The sequence below is a fragment of the Salmo salar genome, chromosome ssa16 (genome assembly GCF_905237065.1).
Source record: "Salmo salar chromosome ssa16, Ssal_v3.1, whole genome shotgun sequence".
Taxonomy (NCBI): Eukaryota; Metazoa; Chordata; class Actinopteri; order Salmoniformes; family Salmonidae; genus Salmo; species Salmo salar.
Window position 1 is genome coordinate 10,913,993 of NC_059457.1, and position 25,493 is coordinate 10,939,485.

At 42.1% G+C, this 25,493-nt stretch overlaps 1 long non-coding RNA gene across 1 annotated transcript; it reads right to left on the reverse strand.

Moving 5' to 3' along the window:
• Nucleotides 1-18,056: 18,056 nt before the first annotated feature.
• Nucleotides 18,057-19,459, reverse strand: LOC123727756 (uncharacterized). The gene is made up of 4 exons (XR_006759635.1): nt 19,386-19,459; nt 19,199-19,288; nt 18,718-18,789; nt 18,057-18,187 (listed from the first exon to the last, which is right to left on the reverse strand). It is a non-coding gene; the product is annotated as an uncharacterized lncRNA (long non-coding RNA).
• Nucleotides 19,460-25,493: the final 6,034 nt, after the last annotated feature.

The window sequence follows — 25,493 nt, forward strand, 5'->3', positions numbered from 1 at the left end:
GTGAGTTTCGTAGAACTCGATCGCTCATTGAACATCTGTGTGGAACGTTCCCAGCTGATGCCACACAGACACCTTTGAAAAAAAAATCACGATTTTAGATTCATATTCAACTTATCAGCATATATGCACGGCAAATAAATTCCCAGTAATCAAATAAATCTGAAAATCGCAATTATCTATTTATAATAGCATCCTCTTAGAACGAGAATCACTGTGGTGTCAATGTTTTGATTATGTCCAAGTAGGAACATTGCTATAGGTATTTTGACTTCTATACTACAATAGTGGTAGTTGTGTGTGTTTTCTTGTCGTTCATTCGTTTTGAGTCAGCGCTAAACCCAACTCAACCAAAAATAAAAGTTAAAGAATGGAATTAAGCCAGTGTCTTAGATTGAACTATCCAAGCAGTAAATATATCCTTTAAATGTTGATATTTGGTTGCGTTGTCAACTAAACACAATTCAATATTACTTTTGTAATACAGTAAATAGCCTAAAGTTAAGGCTCTTACAAACTAATGTAACAGTTTTTATTCAAACGTAAAATAAGTAACAGATCCATGGCCACATTTTGAGGTTACTGTAACTATACATTTATTCGTATGTAACGTTAATCATATAAAGCGTGCATGTTCAAGATAGCATGCATACTGTAGGTTGTGGCGGATCTGTGGAGATATTCACAATTGCTATAGTCTGTAGAACCTCGAACGGCATTGATCACTTGCAGCATGTACTTTTAATGTAATCTCAACTTCAAATCAGGTAATTTGTTCTGCTATTTGACGAAGCACAGTGTGGTTTAGTCGCCAGGGTTGTGGGTGCGATTCCCATGGGTGACCAGTGTGACCGTATGCTAAATGACTAAAATGTAATTAACCAGTGGTGGAAAAATAACTCAATTGTCATACTTGAGTAAAAGTAAAGTTACCTTAGTAGAAAATGACTCCAATAAAATACTACTTGAGTAAAAGTCTAAAAGTGATCGACTGGCTAGATGGCTAGCGTGATAATGACTAGCGAGGTAAAGTTGGATCATAGCTAATGTTGGCTGTGCTATTTAGCCAGCTCGCTAAGTTTCCAAGGGTGTTGCTATAGCTACTATACATCCACACTAAGCCAGGTAGTTACATTTTTGCTGTATACTTTTATTTTACGTAGAGAGAGGTCCAGTCAGGTTTGGTTAAATAGTTATGTGGCTTTTGACTGGGTTTCAAGCCTAACTATGTTGTTTATATTACTTCAGGGAACTTTAGCTACTATTACGTTTGCTGGCTTGTTTATTGTTAGAGATAAATGCTAGCATTACTGATACCGAGACAGGGATAAGCTACTCGCTGGCCGCCTAATTGCAAGCTAGCTGATAGCTTTACACTTGTGTATGTGCGAACGTGTGTGTGTGTGTGTGTGTGTGTGTATATATACTGCTCAAAAAAATAAAGGGAACACTAAAATAACACATCCTAGATCTGAATGAATGAAATAATCTTATTAAATACTTTTTTCTTTACATAGTTGAATGTGCTGACAACAAAATCACAAAAATAATCAATGGAAATCCAATTTATCAACCCATGGAGGTCTGGATGTGGAGTCACACTCAAAATTCAAGTGGAAAACCACACTACAGGCTGATCCAACTTTGATGTAATGTCCTTAAATCAAGTCAAAATGAGGCTCAGTAGTGTGTGTGGCCTCCACGTGCCTGTATGACCTCCCTACAACGCCTGGGCATGCTCCTGATGAGGTGGCGGATGGTCTCCTGAGGGATCTCCTCCCAGACCTGGACTAAAGCATCCGCCAACTCCTGGACAGTCTGTGGTGCAACGTGGCATTGGTGGATGGAGCGATACATGATGTCCCAGATGTGCTCAATTGGATTCAGGTCTGGGGAACGGGCGGGCCAGTCCATAGCATCAATGCCTTCCTCTTGCAGGAACTGCTGACACACTCCAGCCACATGAGTTCTAGTATTGTCTTGCATTAGGAGGAACCAAGGGCCAACCGCACCTGCATATGGTCTCACAAAGGGTCTGAGGATCTCATCTCGGTACCTAATGGCAGTCAGGCTACCTCTGGCGAGCACATGGAGGGCTGTGCGGCCCCCCAAAGAAATGCCACCCCACACCATGACTGACCCACCACCAAACCGGTCATGCTGGAGGATGTTGCAGGCTACAGAACGTTCTCCACGGCGTCTCCAGACTCTGTCACATGTGCTCAATGTGAACCTGCTTCATCTGTGAAGAGCACAGGGCGCCAGTGGCGAATTTGCGTGTTCTCTGGCAAATGCAAAACGTCCTGCACGGTGTTGGGCTGTAAGCACAACTCCCACCTGTGGACGTCGGGCCCTCATACCACCCTCATGGAGTCTGTTTCTGACCGTTTGAGCAGACACATGCACATTTGTGGCCTGCTGGAGGTCATTTTGCAGGGCTCTGGCAGTGCTCCTCCTTGCACAAAGGCGGAGGTAGCGGTCCTGCTGCTGGGTTGTTGCCCTCCTACGGCCTCCTCCACGTCTCCTGATGTACTGGCCTGTCTCATGGTAGCGCCTCCATGCTCTGGACACTGCGCTGACAGACACAGCAAACCTTCTTGCCACAGCTCGCATTGATGTGCCATCCTGGATAAGCTGCACTACCTGAGCCACTTGTGTGGGTTGTAGACTCCGTCTCATGCTACCACTAGAGTGAAAGCACCGCCAGCATTCAAAAGTGACCAAAACATCAGCCAGGAAGCATAAGAACTGAGAAGTGGTCTGTGGTCACCACCTGCCGAACCACTCCTTTATTGGGGGTGTCTTGCTAATTGCCTATAATTTCCACCTGTTGTCTATTCCATTTGCACAACAGCATGTGAAATTTACTGTCAATCAGTGTTGCTTCCTAAGTGGACAGTTTGATTTCACAGAAGTGTGATTGACTTGGAGTTACATTGTGTTGTTTAAGTGTTCCCTTTATTTTTTTGAGCAGTGTATATATATTTTTTGGGGGACGGTGAACTCAGGAGGATGGTGATTGTTTAACTACTTGTCCCTATTTTATATTTGAGAGATTATTGTTATCCTCTGGTAAAGGTTTTCATTTATACATCATAGCTTGATGTCTTTTTTCCTGACCTGCTGGGGTGCGTTTGTGGTCATCACTTTTTGTCGCCGCGGCACAGGTTTCAGGGCGCATTGGGGAATGCCGATTGGTTGACATTTGGGTGTGCGGGTAGGCTCTGTTGTTGACTATGAACGCACCCAAGGTTTTTGTTGTTGTTGTTGAGACATGCTCAAGTGGGGCTAAATAGTCCGGTCATTATTGTTGTAATCAAATTGTATTTTGTTACTTGTATTTTTGTTACAGTCAATGTACTCCATATACATATAATTTAAAATGAACCTAATTCGAGTGATGCTATGCATAGCAGGTACATTTAGCTTAAAGACTAGCGTCTAAGGATATGGGTTCTTTAACTCCCTCAGTTGGGGAGGGGGTTGGGTGGGTTTGTGGTAGGGTCAGGGTATTAGCTCACGAGATGTTTACTACTTTAAACTTTCATAATTTCATTTTGTACAAGTTGTATACACTCAATGCAATTTTGATTCTTTCCTTTTCCCTATTTCTTATTTTCTTTAAAGATGTCGGCACCTAATAACTATACTTTTATGACACTTAACATTAGGGGTACTAAATGCCCAGTCAAGCGCAAATGCATTCTGTATTATCTAAAGCAGCATAAGGTTGATATAGCTCTTCTTCAGGAGACACACCTGACTGACTCTGAGCCTGATAAACTGAAGAGAGAGTGGGTGGGCCAAGTGTACTATTCATCTTTCACCTCTCGGGCAAGAGGGGTGGCCATACTCATTAATAAGAATTGCCCCTTTCAGATACAATCTCAGATTAAAGACAAAGGGGGTAGGTTTGTGATCATTCAAGGTTTCTTTAGCACTGAGCCCATTACCAATGTGAATGTGTATGGGTCTAACCATGATGATCCTAAATCTTACCAAGACATCTTTTTGAAGTTAATGTGCCCATCATCAGAGATAATTATGGCAGGGGATTTTAACTTGGTACTGGACCCTTCCAGTGATAGATCTTCCTCTAATAGTATCAACCTCACACAGGCAGCTAAAATGTTAAAAGCAGAAATGAAACACTATGGACTCGTAGACTTATGGAGATTTCACAACCAAAAGGTTAAAGAATACTCATTTTACTCCCCTGTCCATGACAGTTACTCTAGAATTGACTTATTTCTTATTCCTGCAGCCAAGGGAAGTTTAACTACTGGGTGTAAGTACTTACCAAGATGTATATCAGATCATTCTACCCTGCTGGCTTCAGTACCAGTCAGTAGAGAAGAAGATGGAGGTTTGGCACATACTTGCTAAATAATCCCACATTTGTAACATTTCTGAACACTCATATAGACATATTTTTTAGCACCAATAACAACTCTGCCTCCCCCTAATTTTAGGAAGCTCTCCTTGCATATCTGAGGGGGCAAATCATATCCTTTAGTTCAGGTGCTCGTAAGATGTATAAGGCTAAAGTAGATTTGTTGGAGAATGAAATTAGAGATCTGGAAAATGAACATAGTGTAACATTTGACGACTCAACTCTACAAAAATTTGACTCAAAGTGATTGGAATATAACACCCTGACGACCCATAAAGCAGAAAATGCTCTTAGGAGAACAAAACAAAACCACTACGAACATGGAGATAAAGCAGGAAAGTTGCTTGCTTGGCAGATTTACATTTACATTTTAGTCATTTAGCAGACACTCTTATCCAGAGTGACTTACAGAAGCAAATGCATACATTTCATGCTTCTTTTTCTCTCTTTTTTCCCCGGGACTGGTCCCCCGTGGGAATCGAACCCACAACCCTGGCGTTGCAAACACCATGCTCTACCAACTGAGCCATACGGGACTGTGATTATGCCTTTTAACAGGGCAGCTATGCAGAACCCAAGATAAGACGAGAGGATGCTAGTAGAGTTATTAGCTCTATTAAGCTACCCAATAACACAGTTGTTCACAGTCCTGAGGAAATGAATCTAGTCTTCAGGGAGTTTTATGAAACATTGTACAAGTCTGAAGGGGATGCCCCTGCCACAATGCATGAGTTTTTGAACAAACTCAATGTACAAACTTTAACTGATGAGGATAGAGAGCACTTGGAGAAAGAGATTACATCAGAGGAAATTAGGGAATCCATTTTCAACACTGCTGGGGGAAAGTCACCAGGGTTAGACGGATTCCCTATTGAATTCTAGCGATCCTTTTTACCCAAACTATTTGAGCCTCTTTGCAGTATGTTTAATTATGCCATAGAGACAGCAAAGCTCCCAGACACACTTGAACAGGAACTGATCACAGTTTTGTTAAAACCTGGGAAAGATCCTATGCTTTGTGGGTCGTATAAACCAATATCTCTATTGAACACTTCATATAAGATTCTTGCGAAACTCATAGCTCTTAGACTGGATAAGGTTCTACCGGACTTGGTTGATATGGACCAAACAGGCTTTGTAAGAAACCGCTCATCTGCTGATAATATCAGAATATAATGTAATATTATGCATTATGTAGAGAATGACCAAGAATGTGTAGTGGCGGCTTCATTAGATGCGGAAAAAGCTTTTGACCGCATAGAATGGAACTACCTGTTTGAAGTTTTACAGAGGATGAATATTGGACCTAAGTATGTAGGCCTGATTAGATTACTGTACAAATGTCTGGTAGCTCAGATCCTGACTAATGGAAACATTTCCTCACAGTTCTCCCTATCACGTGGCACAAGGCAGGGTTGTCCCGCTAGTCTGCTCCCTTTTTCTTTGGCTATAGAGCCACTGGCAGAAGCTTTTAGATCTCATCCATCCATTCATGGTGTTCATATAGGTGGGCGTGAACATCTGGTCTCGCTATATGCCAATGACATTTTGCTTTACTTCACCAAAACAGAAATTTCACTCCGGACATTAGTTGACATCCTGAAAGAATATGGGACCTTTTCAGGATATAAAATAAACCTATCGAAGAGTATAATTATGCCTTTTAACAGGGCAGCTATGCAGAACCCAATCTTAGACCAACCATTTTCTTGGAAACCACAGAAAATGACATATCTTGGATTGCAAATTCCTTCTGAAATTATTAAGACATATCAACTGAACTATATATACTCCACTTCTCAAAAAGGTTGGGGAAGAATTGGATAGATGACGGGATTTACCAATTTCTCTTATTGGGCGGGTCAATTCTGTAAAGATGAATATATTACCAAAATTCTTGTACCTTTTTCAAACCTTGGCCTTTCCTATTCCCAAAGCTTTTTTCAAACAACTTAATAGGAAGATTTCTTCATTTCTGTGAAAGGGAAACCCCCCAGAGTGAAACACACAACTTTATGCAAACCATACTCAGAAGGAGGACTCACTCTACCTGACTTCCAGTTGTATTACTGGGCATCTCAGTTAAAGGCTGTGTGGGTATGGCAAGATACAACATCAAGTTCACCCTCTTGGAGGCAGATAGAGGAAGAGTGTCTGACCCCGGCTACATTGGCATCTATACCTTATATTAGCCCACCTAAAGCTTTGCTAGGTTTCATAAACTACCCTTTCATTAAAAACACTTTAAATATATGGATTGAAGTCTGTAAACAAACAGAAGGGCTTAGATCTATATATGAACAAACACCTTTCGAAAATAACCCCATCTTACCCAAAGCCCTGAGAGATGGTATTACATTTTCTTGGTTCAACAAAGGAATTAAAAAAATTGGTAATCTCTATAGAGAAGGTGAACTACTATCCTTTCAACAACTGGCATCTCGTTTTCAGTTACCTCAAACTCTTTTCTTCAAGTACCTACAGGTTAGGCATTATCTTGCCACTCAGCAGGGAGGTAGGATTCAGCCCATGAGTAAACCTAAAACTGATAAACTGTGGCTGGAAAGGAAAGGGGTAAAAGGTTTCATTTCCTACATGTACTCTTGGCTTCAAGCTGGGGAATGATGAACCACTGAAAGCTTGCATGAAGTGGCATGATGACCGTGGTCTCATTTTTGAGGATAAGAAATGGGGAAAGCTCTTTTTAGATGCTCAGCGTCTTTCATTTAACACAAGGCACAAGTTGATGCAATTCAATATTTTACATAGGGTCTACTTTACACCAGAGAGACTGTACAAGATCAATTCTAAATATTCAACATTTTGCCCAAGGTGTAAAACGGGAGTGGGCTGTCACCAGGGGCGAAAATCTGATATCAACTTTGGAGGGGACAATTACATGAAATTTTCTAAAGAGCAATTCCTGAGGGGGACACCAAAAGTAGTGCTGTAACACATAGCCTACATTGTAATATGGTAAATGTATATTGAGGAACCAAAGAAATAAGGTGTTTGCCGTACTCCTAACTACCGGTACCCAAAACTACACAACTAATCACAACAGCAATACCATTGCCTTTAACAAATCTTAGTTCAGTCACCAGTTTAAGTTGAGAGTGGGGGTATCCATGGCATTTTCCAATTATGTTCCTATTTTACAAGTGAAAAAAATTGAGAACCTTTCATAATGTTGCCAAACAAAGACTCAACAAACTTACCTGAGACTCCCTGTCTCTGCCAGTCTGTCCCTGCATAGCTGTCCCCAACTCTGCTGTCTGTGTGCCATCTGTTGCCTGCTCTGCCTAATGACATCATTGTGAAACATTTCCATTAGAATTTCATTTCTTTCTTATGAACATTTTATCAACTAGTCTGAGATATTAGGCTACTAGGGTTCTTACTTTGCGTTTTGGTGTACTGAAAAATACTCTGATGTCCGTCTTATTTTTCTGCCATTTTTCTACCTGGCTGGCTGGCTGGCTACACACACACACACACACAGTGTGTAGGTTATTTACAGCTGGAGATGGGCTTCTATCATCTTCAATCATTCTATATGGGCTTCGATCTAAAAGGTAGCTAGCAAATGTGAAACGGATTAAAATGACAAGAGTTGACAGCAGTATGAGTTCACCATTTACACAACATATGCTGCAACCTTTTGTAATTTTAATAGTTTGTTTCATATTGGCTGGCTTCCAACAATAGCTGAATTTGCAAAGCTAGCGAGCACCAGTTCAGTTTCAGTGGTGTTTGCTATAATCTTTGCTACCCGTGTTAAATAAAGGTGAAATTAAATAAATAAAAGTTCCCTTGCGACAATTTAGCTTTTGCAACGAGACCATTAAATATATTTAAGGCAATGGTAGAAGAGAGTGTAGTTCTGTTCAGTTTGGACTTCAGTTTATCGCTAACCTTATCACAGGGACTTTGAAGCACTAACTTACATCATCTGCATGCTGATCTTGGAATAAATTGACGATAGGAAAGATTCCATCTTTGACGACGCCACATAAATGGAATAGGTACTAGCTAGCTTAACCTCTTACATCTAGATGTTCCGCTAATACAAATTACTCTAAAATCCGAAAACTTCCATTTTTCAAACATGACTATTTTACAGCATTTTAAAGACAAGACTCTCGTTAATCTAACCACACTGTCCGATTTCAAAAAGGCTTTACAGCGAAAGCAAAACATTAGATTATGTCAGCAGAGTACCCAGCCAGAAATAATCAGACTACCCATTTTTCAAGCTAGCATATAATGTCACAAAAACAAAACCACAGCTAAATACAGCACTAACCTTTGATGATCTTCATCAGATGACAACCCTAGGACATTATGTTATACAATGCATGCATGTTTTGTTCAATCAAGTTCATATTTATATCAAAAACCAGCTTTTTTACATTAGCATGTGACGTTCAGAACTAGCATACCCCCGCAAACCTCCGTGAATTTACTAAATTACTCACGATAAACGTTCACAAAAAACATAACAATTATTTTAAGAATTATAGATACAGAACTCCTCTATGCACTCGATATGTCCGATTTTAAAATAGCTTTTCGGTGAAAGCACATTTTGCAATATTCTCAGTAGATAGCCCGGCATCACAGGGCTAGCTATTTAGACACCCACCAAGTTTAGCACTCACCAATATCAGATTTACTATTAGAAAAGTTTGATTACCTTTCCTGTTCTTCGTCAGAATGCACTCCCAGGACTTCTACTTCAATAACAAATGTTGGTTTGGTCCAAAATAATCCATCGTTATATCCAAATAGCGGCGTTTTGTTCGTATGCGTTCTAGACACTATCCGAATGGTAAATAAGGGTCGCGCGCATGGCGCATTTCGTGACAAAAGATTTCTAAATATTTCATTACCGTACTTCGAAGCATGTCAACCGCTGTTTAAAATCAATTTTTATGCCATTTTTCTCGTAAAAAAGCGATAATATTCCGACCGGGAATCTGTGTTTCGCAAATAGAGGGAAAAACAGAAAGATGGGGGCGGCCAGTGCACGAGCCTAAGCCCTTTGTCCTCTGATAGACCACTTAGCAAAAGCGCTCGTGTGTTTCAGCCAGGGCTTTGAATTACGTCATTCAGCTTTTTCCCGGGCTCTGAGAGACCATGTGAGCCGTAGGAAGTGTCACGTTAGAGCAGAGATCCTTTGTAATGGATAGAGATGGCAAAGAAGTTCAAGAAATGGTCAGACAGGGTACTTCCTGTACAGAATCTTCTCACGTTTTGGCCTGCCAAATGAGTTCTGTTATACTCACAGACACCATTCAAACAGTTTTAGAAACTTTAGGGTGTTTTCTATCCAAAGCTAATAATTATATGCATATTCTAGCTTCTGGGCAGGACTAATAATCAGATTAAATCGGGTACGTTTTTTATCCAGCCGTGGAAATACTGCCCCCTAGCCATAACAGGTTAATAGTTAATATTTGCGCGCTAGCTCTGCATATTCAGCTAGTGTGTGTGCGCGAACGTCAGTTACGTTCATTGAGTGCCTTTCAGACAGTAGACACGACCCCTGTTACCTTGCCAACTAAGGAACTGGCAGTGGATCAAACCATTGTGAGGCAAAGGGTGGGGGGGGTTGCAATCTTTTGAAACTTAAAAACGCGCTATTGTGTCAATAATCAGCACAATTGCTTTCATTGCGTATTATTAATATTATTTAAATGACATAGCTTTGTTTCAGTGATATATTGGGGGGACAAATCATATTTTTCCCAGGATGGGGGGGGTCGTGTCCCCCCCGGGATTTCCGCCCCTGGCTGTCACAACTTCCACCGAAGTCGGTTCCTCTCCTTGTTCGGGCGGCGTTCGGCGTCACCGGTCTTCTAGCCATCGTCGATCCACTTTTCATTTTCCATTTGTCTTGTTTTCCTACACACCTGGTTCTCATTTCCCTCATTAAATGTTGTGTATTTAACCCTCTGTTCCCCCCATGTCTTTGTGTGGAATTGTTTGTTGTAAGTGCTTGTGCACATGTTTACTGGTGCGCGTCGGGTTTTGTACCCATGTTGGTTATTTCTTTATGCCGTTGGTTTTCAAATTAAACTGCTCCGTTCTGCTCTCCTGTGTCTGACTTCACTGCCACCAGTTACGCACCCCTTACATGGGCACACTTATGCATATGTTTTTGTCCTGCCCTGAACTAAGCAATTATTGGAAAGACATTATTCAGATCTTATCACAAGTCACTAATATGACGGTAGCACTAGATCCTTCCCTTATTCTTCTTGGAGATGATTCTGTTCTACCAGTTAATATTTGTATCAAAACCAGATTCATTAAATTGGCAGTCATTGCAGCCAGTAAATGCACAGGTATTATATGGAAGTGTCACGCCTTCAGCGGAGGTCTGCAGCCCAGAGCCTTCAGCGGAGGTCTGCAGCCCAGAGCCTTCAGCGGAGGTCTGCAGCCCAGAGCCTTCAGCGGAGGTCTGCAGGTCGGAACCTCCAGCGGTGGCTTGGAGGTCGGAACCTCCAGCAGTGGTCTACAGCACAGTGATTCCGTTAAGGATCTACAGTCCGATTCCTCCAATAATGATCCACAGGCCTATGTTACAGAAGCGGAGGGATCTGCTTGCGGAATGGAGGTTACGCCCTGAGCCAGAGCCATCTCCGTTGCTGGAGGATTGGGAGAAGAGGAGGGTTCTGGGTGGAGCACATGAGCCGCCATTGACTGTTGTCAACCTCCCTGCCCTCCCTTTGTGTTTGGGTTTGTTGTTGTTGGGTTTTTTGGTTTGGGTGCAGTCAGAGTCTGCACCTTTGGGGGGGGGGGTCCTGTCACGTCCTGACCCTGGTATGAGGTAATTTATCCCTAGTAGATTGGTCAGGGTGTGACAGGGGGGTGTTTTGTCTATGTGTTTTGGGTTTTCTGTTTTCTATGTGGATTGTCTAGAGTTTCATTCTATGTTGTCATTTTCTATGTTGTGGCCAGGTATGGTTTCCAATCAGAGGTTGTCTATCGTTGTCTCTGATTGGAAGCCATACTTAGGCAGCCTGTTTTCCTTTGGGGTTTGTGGGTAGTTGTTTCCGTTTAGTCTAGAGTACCTGACGGGACTGTTGGTCGTTTTATTGTTTTGTTGTTGAAGTGTTTTTATTAAAAATCAAAGAATGAGCACTATACACGCTGCGCCTTGGTCTCCATTCAACGACCCCTGTGACAGGAAGTGTGACACTCCGCCAAGCAAGCAGATGTGGCTAAAAGAACTATCTTCCTATATTCCATCTGAAAGAATAACACAATTTACGTAATAAACCCTTTGAATATACTGATGTCTGGGGGACTTTCAGCAGTTTCTAGAGACGTCACCTTAGCTGCATCATTACTACTTTCTTCATTAATGTATTATTATTTGTTTTTATGTTGAATCATTTATTTTCTAGCATGGAATGTGAAAGTCATTCTGTTTCTTTTTGTTGTTAATCAGTGAAGCTAATACCGGCAGAGGGGAGGGAGGGGGGTGTTCCTGTGTTGGGGAGGGAAGGGTTTTGCACGATGTCCACCCATGTAGCATGGTGTTTTGTGCAGGTGGAAGGAATAACTGGGCATTATCTGTGTCATATTTTGATGATTGTTAAATAAAAAAATAAAAAAGGAAATGCCAATAAATATATTGTAAAAAAAATGTTTTGTCGTTTTCCCACCACTGGTTATTTACGTTTTAGTCATTTAGCATACGGTCACACTGGTCACCCGTGGGAATCGCACCCACAACCCTGGTGACGAAAGCACACTGTGCTTCATCAAATAGCAGAACAGAATTACCTGGTTTGAAGTTGAGATTACATTAAAAGTACATGGTGCAAGTGATCAATGCCGTTCGAGATTCTACATATACTACAGCAATTGTGAATATCTCCACAGATCCGCCACAACCTACCACAACCCGCATGCTATCTTGAACATGTACGCTTTATATGATTAACGTTACATACGAATAAATGTATACTTACAGAAACCTTAAAATGTGGCCATGGATCTGTTACTTATTTTAAGGTTGAATAAATATTGTTACATTAGTTTGTAAGATAACTTTAGGCTATTTACTGTATTACAAAAGTAATATTGAATTGTGTTTAGTGGACAACGCAACCAAATATCAACATTTAAAGGATATATTAACTGCTTGGATAGTTCAATCTAAGGCACTGGCTTAATTCCATTCTTTAACTTTTATTTTTGGTTGAGTTGGAGACGCGAAGCCAACATCTAATTTATTAACATGTTTTGTCAACAAATTAACAGGCTATTTATTGTATTTCAAAAATGATATTGAAATGTGTTTGGTCGACAACATCAATTTAGGCATCAGGCATGTCACTTCCCCCATTGGCTGACCGTGCTAATACCGAATGGGACCAAACAATTGTGGGTTTAGCGTTGACTCAAAACGAATGCACGACAACAAAACACACACAACTACTACTATTATAATATAGAAGTAAAAATACCTGTAGCTATGTTCCTATTTGGACATAATCAAAAACATTGACACCACAGCGTTTCTCGTTCTAAGATGAGCTATACTAAATAGATAATTGTGATTTTCAGATTTATTTGAGTACTGGGAATTTATTTGCCGTGCATATATGCTGATGAATTGAATATGAAACTAAAATTGTGAACGTTTTTCAAAGGCGTCTGTGTGGCGTCAGCTGGGAACGTTCCACACAGATGTTCAAAGAGCGATCGAGTTCTACGAAACTCACTAGGCCTACTCTCATTTTAATAAATTCAAAACCACTACTGTAATGAAAATAAAAGCCAATAATCTGAAAAATTACTGTCAAACTATTCTTTTTATTCAATTGTTGAATTAGGTCTATTGTCTTTAATTTTACATTTCATGTCTATTCAAGTGGTTTTGACAAACTTTTATAATGTGGACGGCTGCTATGTCATAATGTACATGATGTCATAATGAAGCATTATTTTGTTAAAATAAGACAATCCATAGACAGGTCATTGACGCTCTTCCTGAACTGAGGTAGGACCTATAATTGAATGAAATAATCTCAAATACATTACTTTTATCTTATGAGTACTTTATTTGATAAATATCTGTCAGAAAACTGTTATGTTTTGTGATTTGTGACAAAAAAGTTTTTGTTTCAAACTAGGTCTTGTGGTCTTGTGTTTCTGTTTTCAAGAATATATTGTTGAAACTGTATAGTCAAATCCTACGTGTGCAAATGATCTGGAAGTCCAAATTGAAGGTAGGCCTTAGTCTGTGAATCTTTCATTTTTATGAATTTATGAACATTTTGGCAGGAATTGGAATGTCCTTTGAAAGTGGAAAAACACTAGTTTATAATAACAACTTTGATCAAATTCTATTGAAATATATGTAATTTATTCTATATCCTTATTCTCAAACATGCTTTTTGTTGTTGTTTGCTACTCCACCGTGACTCTCAGCCATGAAAGACAGAGGGAAGTCCAGCTCACGGTTGGCTAGGACACAAGAGACCAGTCAGAACAGTTCTGAGAACAGCCTGACAGACATCCTCAGTGTCCGGAGTGCCAGTGATATTGTCCTACAGCCAATGCCACCAGGGAGAAAGAATAGCCGATCCCACTTCCACAACATGGATGTAACAAAAGAGAGGGCTGACATGGGAAGGCTTCCAATGGCCACTCCACCCGTCAAGCTCCCAATGCTCACTGTGACCTCTCTCACTGTCCAAAAATCAAAAAACACCCTCAAGGTGACTGGCATGCCTCGTCTACAGCTGGAGGGACAGATGGGTAGCAAGCGTCTGGGTCCGGTCAAAACCAAAACCGGAGGGGAGCACATTGACCTCCAGCCACAAGCAGGAGCCAGAGGTTAAATCCAGCAGACCACAGACACCAGGAAGCATCCCTAGGAGGCCCAATGTATGTTCCACTGCAGTCAAGGCAGTAGCTCCTTTATCTGGGACTCCATGCAGCCAGTCTGAGGTCAGGATCCAGGCCCATCCTCTCCAGAGGTCTAACATCCAGGACCAAACTCCCTGCTCTCCTCCTGCTCAGGCCAGACGGTCTCTGTCCGACGGCAGCCTCTTGCAGCCGCCATGTTCTCCTGTGGATGTCCTCCAGCCTGAGGTCCAGGCCAGCAGGAGCCTGGCTCGACCCAAGACCGGGATAGCTAGGATAACAAGACATACTGATGGCAGCACTCTGAGGTTCCCTAACCAGACCTTAGAGCTTATAAACTCCATGGATAGGAGGGAGAGCAACAATTCTTTCCCTGTGCTGCCAACCATTGCAGTGTCAGCCTCACCTGCCCAGATGGCCATCCCATTGCCTACCCCAATGGTCAGCCATGTGCCTGACCTTCTGGTGCCTACTCCATCTGCTTCTCTGGTTCCTTCCAGCCGAGTGCCTGCCCCACCTGCCTCCCCAGTGCCAGCCCGGCCTGCCAACGCCAGATCACGGCGTGTGTCGAAGACGATCCAACTCTTACAGATCCGGTCTGCTATGCTGGACCAGCAGCTACCAGAACAACTGGGTGACAAACAAAGCATATTACCCTCTGAGCCCCTGTACTTCAGTAGCACTGAGAGGATGTTCCTCTGTGGTCCACCTTTAGTCTGCCACCCAGCTAACGTCGGGCGGAGATGATGGCTGTCACCCCTGCCCAGACCTACGCCCAGCCACACAGGTCACACCGACCACTCCGCTTTACTGACCAGTAGGAGAGCAGTGCAGGCCGGCGAGAAGTGCCCCTTTGAAATCCTCTTGACCCCCTTGGTCCCACTGGCAGAACAGCCTCCTATCAAGCGATGGCACATGCTCGCCTCCCGTGCCAAGGCCAAGCGGGAGAATAGCCAACGAGGGCGCAGGAAGAGAGTGAAGCCCATTCACTGGGACGTAAACTTTAAGTCTGGGCCTTTCTTCCCAGTGTGTGTCTCTCCATCACTGCCCTCGATCTTGGAGGTGGATGAAGAGTCTCTTTCTGAAGAGATGGAGCAAAGCCAGTTGTAGGGGGGTCACTTTATTTAAATAGGCAAGTTAGTTAAGAACAAATTCTTATTTACAATGACGGCCTACCCCTGCCAAACCTTAACCCGGACAACACTGGACCAATTGTGCCGCCCTATGGGACCAGTGCCTTAGACCGCTGTGCCATTCGGGAGCCCTCATGGCCTCCCATGGACCAGAGAGGATCAGTCAGCATCATCCCAGTGTCTGCTCTACCTTCCATCCTAGTTCCTCCACTGCCCTTTCAACCCCAAAGCACAAAGGGCAGGTGACAGAAATGATCCAGCGCCCACCGATCCAGGCTGTTGTGCATGAGCAGCAGCAGCTACTGTCGGAAGTACTGTTGGAACAGACTTTTCCTATGAGACCCAACAGGAGCCACAAGCTGTCAAAGTACTTTCATCCCTGGGGTGTGTAGCTTCTCGAAGAGTGTTCCCTTCCTGAAGATGGACTGCTTCAACCCCTTGGGAGTATCCAGAGTATCTAGTACGCTGGTGTGATGATAGAATATGTCTATCAGTATCAATTAGAGATTAATATTAATCCACTTGTTATTCTAGTTAGGCAAATGTTAATTTATCATCAGCATGTTCCAAAGATTTCTGTTTCTATAAAGTTTTATTGCAGTTGAAAATGATCAGTGGTGTGTGTTGTTGGTTTCTTGTGAGCTATGAAGTATACAATTTTAGTAGAATGTTTATTTCTTCATTGGATTTGTTGATTTGTTGCCCAAGGAGAAGAGGTAAGTGCTGACCGGACTAATAGAAGTGAAGGTGTTTCCAGAGGCCAACAACACAGAGCAGGTTAGAGAAGCTTCAAACCTAACTAACCACACACGCACAAACACTGTAACCAATTTAGGACTCCTCACAAATACATACCTTTTGAGGACCATGCTTTCCAGACATCATAGAAGCACAGAAATTACACTCATGAGAAAGAAAAAAATCTATTGAGTTAATCACGTAAAGTTTCTGACTCCTTGAAAAAAGTTCACTTGTAATTTTACCAACTTCTTGAAACCGTACATTGCAAATCAAATCGTATTGGTCACATATACACATGGTTAGCAGATGTATATGCGAGTGTAGCAAAATGCTTGTAATCTTCTAGTTCCGACCATGCAGTAATATCTAACAAGTAATCTAACAATTTCACGACAACTACCTTATACACACACAAGTGTAAAGGAATAATTAACAATATGCACATATAAATATAAGGATGAACGATGGCCGAACGGCATAGGCAAGATGCAGTAGATGGTATAGAGTATAGTATATACATATGAGATGAGTAATGTAGGGTATGTAAACATTATATAAAGTGGCATTTTTTAAGTGACTAGTGATACATTTATTACATCGAATTATTAAAGTGGCGAGAGATTGAGTCTGTATGTTGGCAGCAGCCACTCAATGCATTGCAATGCATTGCCATCATCCATGGAGAGAATGCCTCCTATGAAATCTATAAAAGCTATCCAACTGCCTACATTGTATCTAATGGAAGCGTAAAATAATTAACAAGTTTAAATTCTCGATATTTGACGCATTCATTCTATTTTAAGACTGAAAATATTCATGTAGAATGCCACAATGATGCAACACGGATGGCAACTCAACGGCTGTAGTGTAGTTCTTCTGTAAAGTATTTAAACTGGAACAACCATTTCAGTAATGGATTCAATATATCCAAGTAACAGATTAATAGTTTAGAATTTTTTTTCTTTATTTTCTGTAACATTCAAAGTCAGCAGGCTTTGTTTTCTTGAGACCTTAGTCACTCCAAAAGTGAACCACCCACCTGGAAAAACTTCCCCTGGACAGTGAGTGTCAGGCCCTGACCTGAGAGAGCCATTTTTCTCTGTTTAGTTAGGTCAGGGTGTGATATGGGGTGGGCATTCTATGTGTTTTATTTCTATGTTTTGGCCAGGTATGGTTTCCAATCAGAGGCAGCTGTCTATCATTGTCTCTGATTGGGAGCCATACTTAGGCAGCCTTTTCCCACCTGGGTTTTTGTGGGTAGTTGTTTTCCGTTTAGTTGTCTGTGGCCTGACGGAACTGTTTGCTTTCGTTTTTGTTTATTTGTTTAAGTGTTTCATTATAGTAATAAATATGAGCACTCAACACGCTGCGTTTTGATCCACTCCTTTTGACGATCGTAACAGTGATATAGAGGACATTCGTCATCTACTGATGAGTTTAAGTCCCATTAAATCCTCAGAAGTACACCAAGATAGCCAGAAGCATCTCATACACTTATTTTCTCTGATCTGCAACTATTCTGTTGTGTACATAGAACTTTACTGCTCTCCAGTCCCTGTTTACTAGCGCTTGGGGAGAAGCAGCAATGCATTTCTCAGTCTTGTTTTTCCCATTTGGATAAAATTCATCAAGGAATCTTCAAGGGCATCCACCTCTATTGTCGACCAATACCTTTTGTTCCTTTGGCACCTTTTGTCACACCCTGACCTGAGAGAGACGGTTTGATTCTCTATGTGGTTAGGTCAAGGTGTGGGGTGGGCATTCTATGGTGTCTATTTCTTTGTGTTGAGCAGAGTATGGTTCCTAACCAGAGGCAGCTGTCTATCGTTGTCTCTGATTGGGAGCCATACTTAGGCAGCCTTTCCCCACCTGTAGTTGTGGGATCTTATTTATGTACTGCTCGTTATAGCCTGCAAGACGTGATGGTCGTTTGTCATTGTTTGTTCTTTTGTTGAAGTGTTCTAAATTAAAATAAATTCAAGATGAACACGTACCACGCTGCACCTTGGTCTACTCCTTTTGACGATCGTTACACCTTTGGAAAGAGATGGCATTATGAATGACTACATTAAAAAAAGGTTGACTACAATACAGTACTTGAACATCTCTCTGTATTAACTCTACAAGGTTACAGCTGTATCTGCAGAGAGTGTGTTGAGATTAAACTAACAATCCCAACTAAATAACTACATAGATAAGGATGTGAGAGGAGAATGTGAAATGCTGACATCAAGGCAGACTCAATCTGTATGGAATCTAAGCCCAACAACCTGTTTGCAATGTAATATTCTAATAAAAGCAATACCTATTAAATCAAGTTCCGTCCCTCAAGAAAAACAATGTAAAGCGTGGTAATCCTTCTGTGTTATCATCTATCCTGACACACTAGTTCCAGATCTAACATCTTGACTTGTGTCCAATCCAAACTGAACCGTTCTGTGCTGGCATGGTTGGAAATACACTAACTGATAAAGACAGTATTGATCTGGACCAGCACAGTACGGCCATAAATTGACACTACAGAGTGAAAATGCACTGACTGAAGGCAGCAGGAAACATGCTTACCGTGTGAGCCTCTCATTTGTCCCAGCTTTCCCTTGGTCATTGGCTGTTTAGCCCGAATCGCTGACATCTCTCCTGGAAAACATGTCAAAAAGGACATTGTAATTAAGAATAGGTCCATGTGTATGTAAGGTATAGGCATACAGGTCAGATTTTCTTCATAGAAATTGCCTTCCTCTGATGGCCCTGGGACACAACCATCTTCACTGTTGTCAATACTGGTTATTGAGTCATCAGTCTTGTATCCAAGCATAGCTTTGGTCAACTGTATTGCAGAAAAAAAGTATCTTGGATAACTAGATAGATATCAAAGTATTTGGACACTGGTACATTTTGATTAGTTATGGCTCTGTGCTCCTCTACTTTACATTTTCTAATAATACAATGAATATGGGATGAAAGTGCAGACTTGCCTGTCTTTGATTTACAAAGCTGATTCACAAGAACTTACAGTATGTGCTGGTGTTGAATGACACTAACTTACGTATACGCTGTCTGTTCTGATCAACGGCAGTGCATCATCCAACACATGGACTATCGACCCAGAGGTACTGGCAGCCTCGGTGTCTGACATCTAAGGATACAATAAAATGAAATTAGCCATGTGCAAATTAGGCAATTGAATATGATTCAACCATCCCTAGTATCCTCATTCTAAACAACTGACGAACCTGAGCTTCGGGATTTATTATTTCCTTTTCAAATCTGGCCTACAAGTTGAATTATGTTTGTTTTAGAGTTTCCATGCGTCTTCTTAGCCTCTGCAGTGCCTTTGTAAAGGAAGACAAGTTTCAAAAAGAATGGTTGAGACTTAAAAGAATGACAAGATTGCTCAGCACACAACAAAGGGGATGGGCTGGGGGACACCAATGACTGTTATCATTGACTGATAGAGGTCCTACAAACATCTATTACAATTTCCTTTCAGATGACTTTCAAGGTAAAAAAGCAAGTATAAGCATAACATAAGCACATTATGCAAGTTCCTGGATGCAACTAAAGCTGATCTGCTTTTATGGATGGACTAAACGAGAAACAGTATGAGTGATATGGCTAAAGCAAGGCATGTGAATTGGCACAGCCCTACCAAATGTTAACCTTTCCACAATTCTTATTCCTGTTGTGGTGTTACACTCTTTTACGTGCAAAGCCAAAATAACTAGCAACTTATTTCTCTTTGAGTAAGAAAGGGCACTAAAAAAACTGCCAAAACTTCAATAAAATAATTTAAATGGGGGGATTTATATAAATGTTTCAGCACACATGCATGCTTATGACTTGACAAAACAGATGAAAAAGAACGGGCTTTTCTAGCTAGCTTGTAAACCAATTCAAGTTACACTAGCAATATTATTTTCTAATGCATGTAACATTGGGTTAACCACAATCATGTATTCTGAATCAAAGACATGTTACCAATTATGCTAAACTAGCACGCTAACCCCTGGCTAGCACGCTAACCGCTAGCTAGCACGCTAATCGCTAGCTAGCACGCTAATCATTAGCAAGCAGTAAATAAGTAGAAGGTAAAAACATGCAAAGTAACAATTGCACATTAATGAATTGTTTGGATAAACCCAACAAGTTCATTCTCATGACGCAGTATATCTGACACAATGTTGTTTTCGGACATTGTCAATGCATGTTGGATTCCACCGAAAGATATACATGAGCTAACATTCATTACAAATAAAGACAACGGGAACATGCTTGCTTGCCAATACACCAAATACAATTTTAGTTAAAATATTGGTTAACTTAGTTAATAGCTAACCTTATTGCAGGAATGTGAACGTCTACAACCATCCTCCTCTTCATTAAAAAACGTGCTGCACAGCTACTTTTGTTGTGATCATGCTCAGACAGAGACAGGCTTGCCAGGTCAATTCCAAATTTCTATGAAAACCAGGTAAAACCACGTTCAAAGCCTGAAACCTATCACAATTTCAGAAGATTACAGGGAAATGAATGGCTTTTTTTAACTACCATGTTGGTAACGGTGCAATATAGAAGTAGTATTAAAAACTTGCACCCAGCGACCAAAACTTTTCACCTGCAGAAAAGTTTTAAAAGTACCTCAATAAAAGACATATAGTTTACGTGGCAACCCTAGGGAGAGATTTGTCACTGCAGCATGGGGGAGATGGGAACTGTGTTGACCTGTGACATTTTTGATAGTTTGGTACTTTGTGCACTCTGCAGTGGGGGAGGGGCTGGATCTCCAGCAGAAATTATGGAGAGTAGACAATGATTCCATCAGCCCAGATTTCTGAATATGTGTGCAATATTATTACTGTCACCTACATTTCCTTAGACAGTTTGGGTTTGTAGCTTACACAATCAGTATCAGTGAGGTGTTAAGTGCAGCTACTTGAATGGTCTGTAGACTTGCTAACACAAAAGTAGCTTATGGCAGGTTAAGATTCTAACTAGCAACCTAACCCCTCAGCAATCAGCTTCACTACCTGCACACAGACCAAACAGCCTACTGATATTAACAGCCATCTCTTGCTATAGGCACTCAGCTACTCTCACCATCTCTCTTTCTCTCTCATAACAGGCCTTTTAAAAAAAAATCTTATTCGCATTTACCCTCCACTAGACCCCTGGTTTCACAAGGTGGAATAAAATGTACTGATAATAAGTGATTTCAGGTTTGTACTGCTGTGAAGACTTAGGCCTTTACATCAGCATTGGTCTCTTTGCAAAAATCCTCAAGAAAACTCATAATAAACTTGGGTAGCTGATGTGTAACTGATGTTCATATCTTAAAGGACAAGTCACTATAAGCTTTTGTCAGGAATCAGGACTCGGTTAATAAAGCCAACACAACTGCATGTTTTACAAATGGTAGGCTATCTAATGGTAGGCCTAGTTATAAAATTACATTATAGGCCGACACTGTACACTATAGGCCTATTTCTTTGCCGGATTGGAGAATGTCTGCAATTGTCATGCCTAGTGCAGCAAAATGGCCAAAACATGGCCTGGACATGGATGAAAAGCACCTTTTCAAAATGTGGTAGAACTGAGTGAACATAAGGCGGACCCCAGGATTTCAGCTTCCTGTGTTAGCTGTTGTAATCCTCTTGCTGTGTTTATTTGTAGATAGACTCACCCCAACAGGGAGTTATGAGTTGGGAGGTATAATCAAAATGTCTGCTTAATGCTTTTGAGGGAGCAGCAGAAAAGTGTATCCAAGAAGGGGTGCCCCTTGCTAGAATTGTTAGTTGTAGCAGTAGCCATGTAATGGCAGCAGTGTTGTAGTCGAGTCACTAAAGCATAAGTTCCAGTCAATTCACAAGACCCTATGGCTAAGTCTGAGTTGAGTCAAAGTCACCAATGTTTGAGTCGAGTCGAGTCACAAGTCCCTATGGATGAAATAAGAGTCCCTGTGTTTGAATCCTGATCCAAGATTTCAAGTCTAAGACAATGGGTCCATATGAACTTAATATTAAGTTATTAACCCAGTCAAATAGTGTCAGGGGGGAATTTGATCAATCATTTTTTACATTCATGTGCAAACAAATGTTTATATGCTACAGGTCAACCAGATTGTCAGCTAGCTAGCTAGTTAATTAGGTAACATGATTGAACATGGTGTGGCTGCACAGCTTCTCTATCTTTGATGTAGTCTAAACAGAAACTGAAAGACACAGACAGACAGATACACTTTTATAAACTATACTGATGTCAGATATTAGTGGCTAATGTTCACATTCTGTGGAGGTCAACTGCTCCTAGATCTGTGTGTGTGTGTGTGTGTGTGTGTGTGTGTGTGTGTGTGTGTGTGTGTGTGTGTGTGTGTGTGTGTGTGTGCGTGTGTGTGTGCGTAAGTGCGTGCCTGTGTGGTTAGGTTTGAAGCTTCTCTAACCTGCTCTGTGTTGTTGGCTTTTGGAAACACCTCTGGTTGTCAGCGCTCTCTGTGATAGAAGATCGGCCTTAGCGCAGCAGCTGTGGCAGACAGATTCTGCTAGTGAGTGTTCAAGGTACAAAGATGGTGTACCTCAGATGGTGTTCAAGGTACAAAGTGTTCAACCTCCTTTAGTTACAGACCTTTAGTGCCCCCCTTGTGGAATATCACGTGTCGTTACATGGGGATCAACATTTGTTTTTGAGGGTTGCAAAAAAAACATGGATAATGTTAGAATAAAATCATGCAGAGGAAGCTTTATTCAAAAGATGGAGGATGAGACATGACGTGTTGAACAGTGTCAGGCTTCAGATCAAAAGAAAAACGATACAGTTACTGCCTTGCAGGGTTGAAAGGGCAGTGGAGGTACTAGGATGACAGGCAGGGCAGATGCTGGGATGATGCTTGCTGATCCTCTCTGGTCCATGGGAGGCCATGAGGTCTCAATAGGGCTCCCGATTGGCGCAGCGGTCTAAGGCACTGGTCCCATAGGGCGGCGCACAATTGGCCCAGTGTCGTCCGGGTTAGGGTTTGGCCAGGGTAGACCGTCATTGTAAATAAGAATTTGTTCTTAACTAACTTGCCTATTTAAATAACGGTTAAAAAAAACTAAAAATTAAGATTGTGTGTGTGTGTGTGTGTGTGTGTGTGTGTGTGTGTGTGTGTGTGTGTGTGTGTGTGTGTGTGTGTGTGTGTGCGACCCCTACAACTGGCTTTGCTCCATCTCTTCAGAAAGAGACTGTTCATCCACCTCCAAGATCGAGGGCAGTGATGGAGAGACACACACTGGGAAGAAAGGCCCAGACTTAAAGTTAACGTCCCAGTGAATGGGCTTCACTCTCTTCCTGCGCCCTCGTTGGCTATTCTTCCATTCCCGCTCGGCCTTGGCACGGGTATCGGGCATGTGCCACCGCTTGATAGGAGGCTGTTCTGCCAGTGGGACCACGGGGGTCAAGAGGATTTCAAAGGGGCACTTCTCGCCCACCTGTACTACTCTCCTACTGGTCAGTAAAGCGGAGTGGTCGGTGTGACCTGTGTGGCTGGGCGTAGGTCTGGGCAGGGGGTGACAGCCATCATCTCCGCCTACGTTAGCTGGGTGGCAGACTAAAGGTGGACCACAGAGGAACATCCTCTCAGTGCTACTGAAGGACAGGGGCTCAGAGGGTAATATGATTTGATTGTCACCCAGTTGTTCTGGTAGCTGCTGGTCCAGCATAGCAGACCGGATCTGTAAGAGTTGGATCGTCTTCGACACACGCCGTGATCTGGCGTTGGCAGGCCGGGCTGGCACTGGGGAGGCAGGTGGGGCAGGCATTCGGCTGGAAGGAACCAGAGAATCAGATGGAGTAGGCACCAGAAGGTCAGGCACATGGCTGACCATTGGGGTAGGCAATGGGATGGCCATCTGGGCAGGTGAGGCAGACACTGCAATGGTTGGCAGCACAGGGAAATAATTGTTGCTCTCCCTCCTACCCATGGAGTTTATAAGCTCTAAGGTCTGGTTAGGGAACCTCAGAGTGCTGCCATCAGTATGTCTTGTTATCCTAGCTATCCCGGTCTTGGGTCGAGCCAGGCTCCTGCTGGCCTGGACCTCAGTCTGGAGGACATCCACAGGAGAGAACATGGCGGCTGCAAGAGGCTGCCGTCGGACAGAGACCGTCTGGCCTGAGCAGGAGGAGAGCGGGGCCTTTGGTCCTGGATGTTAGACCTCTGGAGAGGATGGGCCTGGATCCTGACCTCAGACTGGCTGCATGGAGTCCCAGATAAAGAAGCTAATGTCTTGGCTGCAGTGGAGCATACATTGGGCCTCCTAGGGATGCTTCCTGGTGTCTGTGGTCTGCTGGATTTAACCTCTGGCTCCTGCTTGTGGCTGGAGGTCAATGTGCTCCCTCCGGTTTTGGTTTTGACCGGACCCAGACGCTTACTACCCATCTGTCCCTCCAGCTGTAGACGAGGCATGCCAGTCACCTTGAGGGTGTTTTTGATTTTTTTGGGCAGTGAGAGAGGTCACAGTGAGCATTGGGAGCCTGATGGGTGGAGTGGCCATTGGAAGCCTTCCCATGTCAGCCCTCTCTTTTGTTACATCCATGTTGTGGAAGTGGGATCGGCTATTCTTTCTCCCTGGTGGCATTGGCTGTAGGACAATATCACTGGCACTCCGGACACTGAGGATGTCTGTCAGGCTGTTCTCAGAACTGTTCTGACTGGTCTCTTGTGTCCTAGCCAACGGTGAGCTGGACTTCCCTCTGTCTTTCATGGCTGAGAGTCACGGTGGAGTAGCAAACAACAACAAAAAGCATGTTTAACAATAAGAATATAGAACAAATGACATATTTCAATAGAATTTGATCAAAGTTGTTATTATAAACTAGTGTTTTTCCACTTTCAAAGGACATTCCAATTCCTGCCAAAATGTTCATAAATTCATAAAAATGAAAGATTCACAGACTAAGGCCTACCTTCAATTTGGACTTCCAGATCATTTGCACACGTAGGATTTGACTATACAGTTTCAACAATATATTCTTGAAAACAGAAACACAAGACCTAGTTTGAAACAAAAACTTTTTTGTCACAAATCACAAAACATAACAGTTTTCTGACAGATATTTATCAAATAAAGTTCTCATAAGATAAAAGTAATGTATTTGAGATTATTTCATTCAATTATAGGTCCTACCTCAGTTCAGGAAGAGCGTCAATGACCTGTCTATGGATTGTCTTAGTTTAACAAAAGAATGCTTCATTATGACATCATGTACATTATGACATAGCAGCCGTCCACATTATAAAAGTTTGTCAAAACCACTTGAATAGACATGAAATGTAAAATTAAAGACAATAGACCTAATTCAACAATTGAATA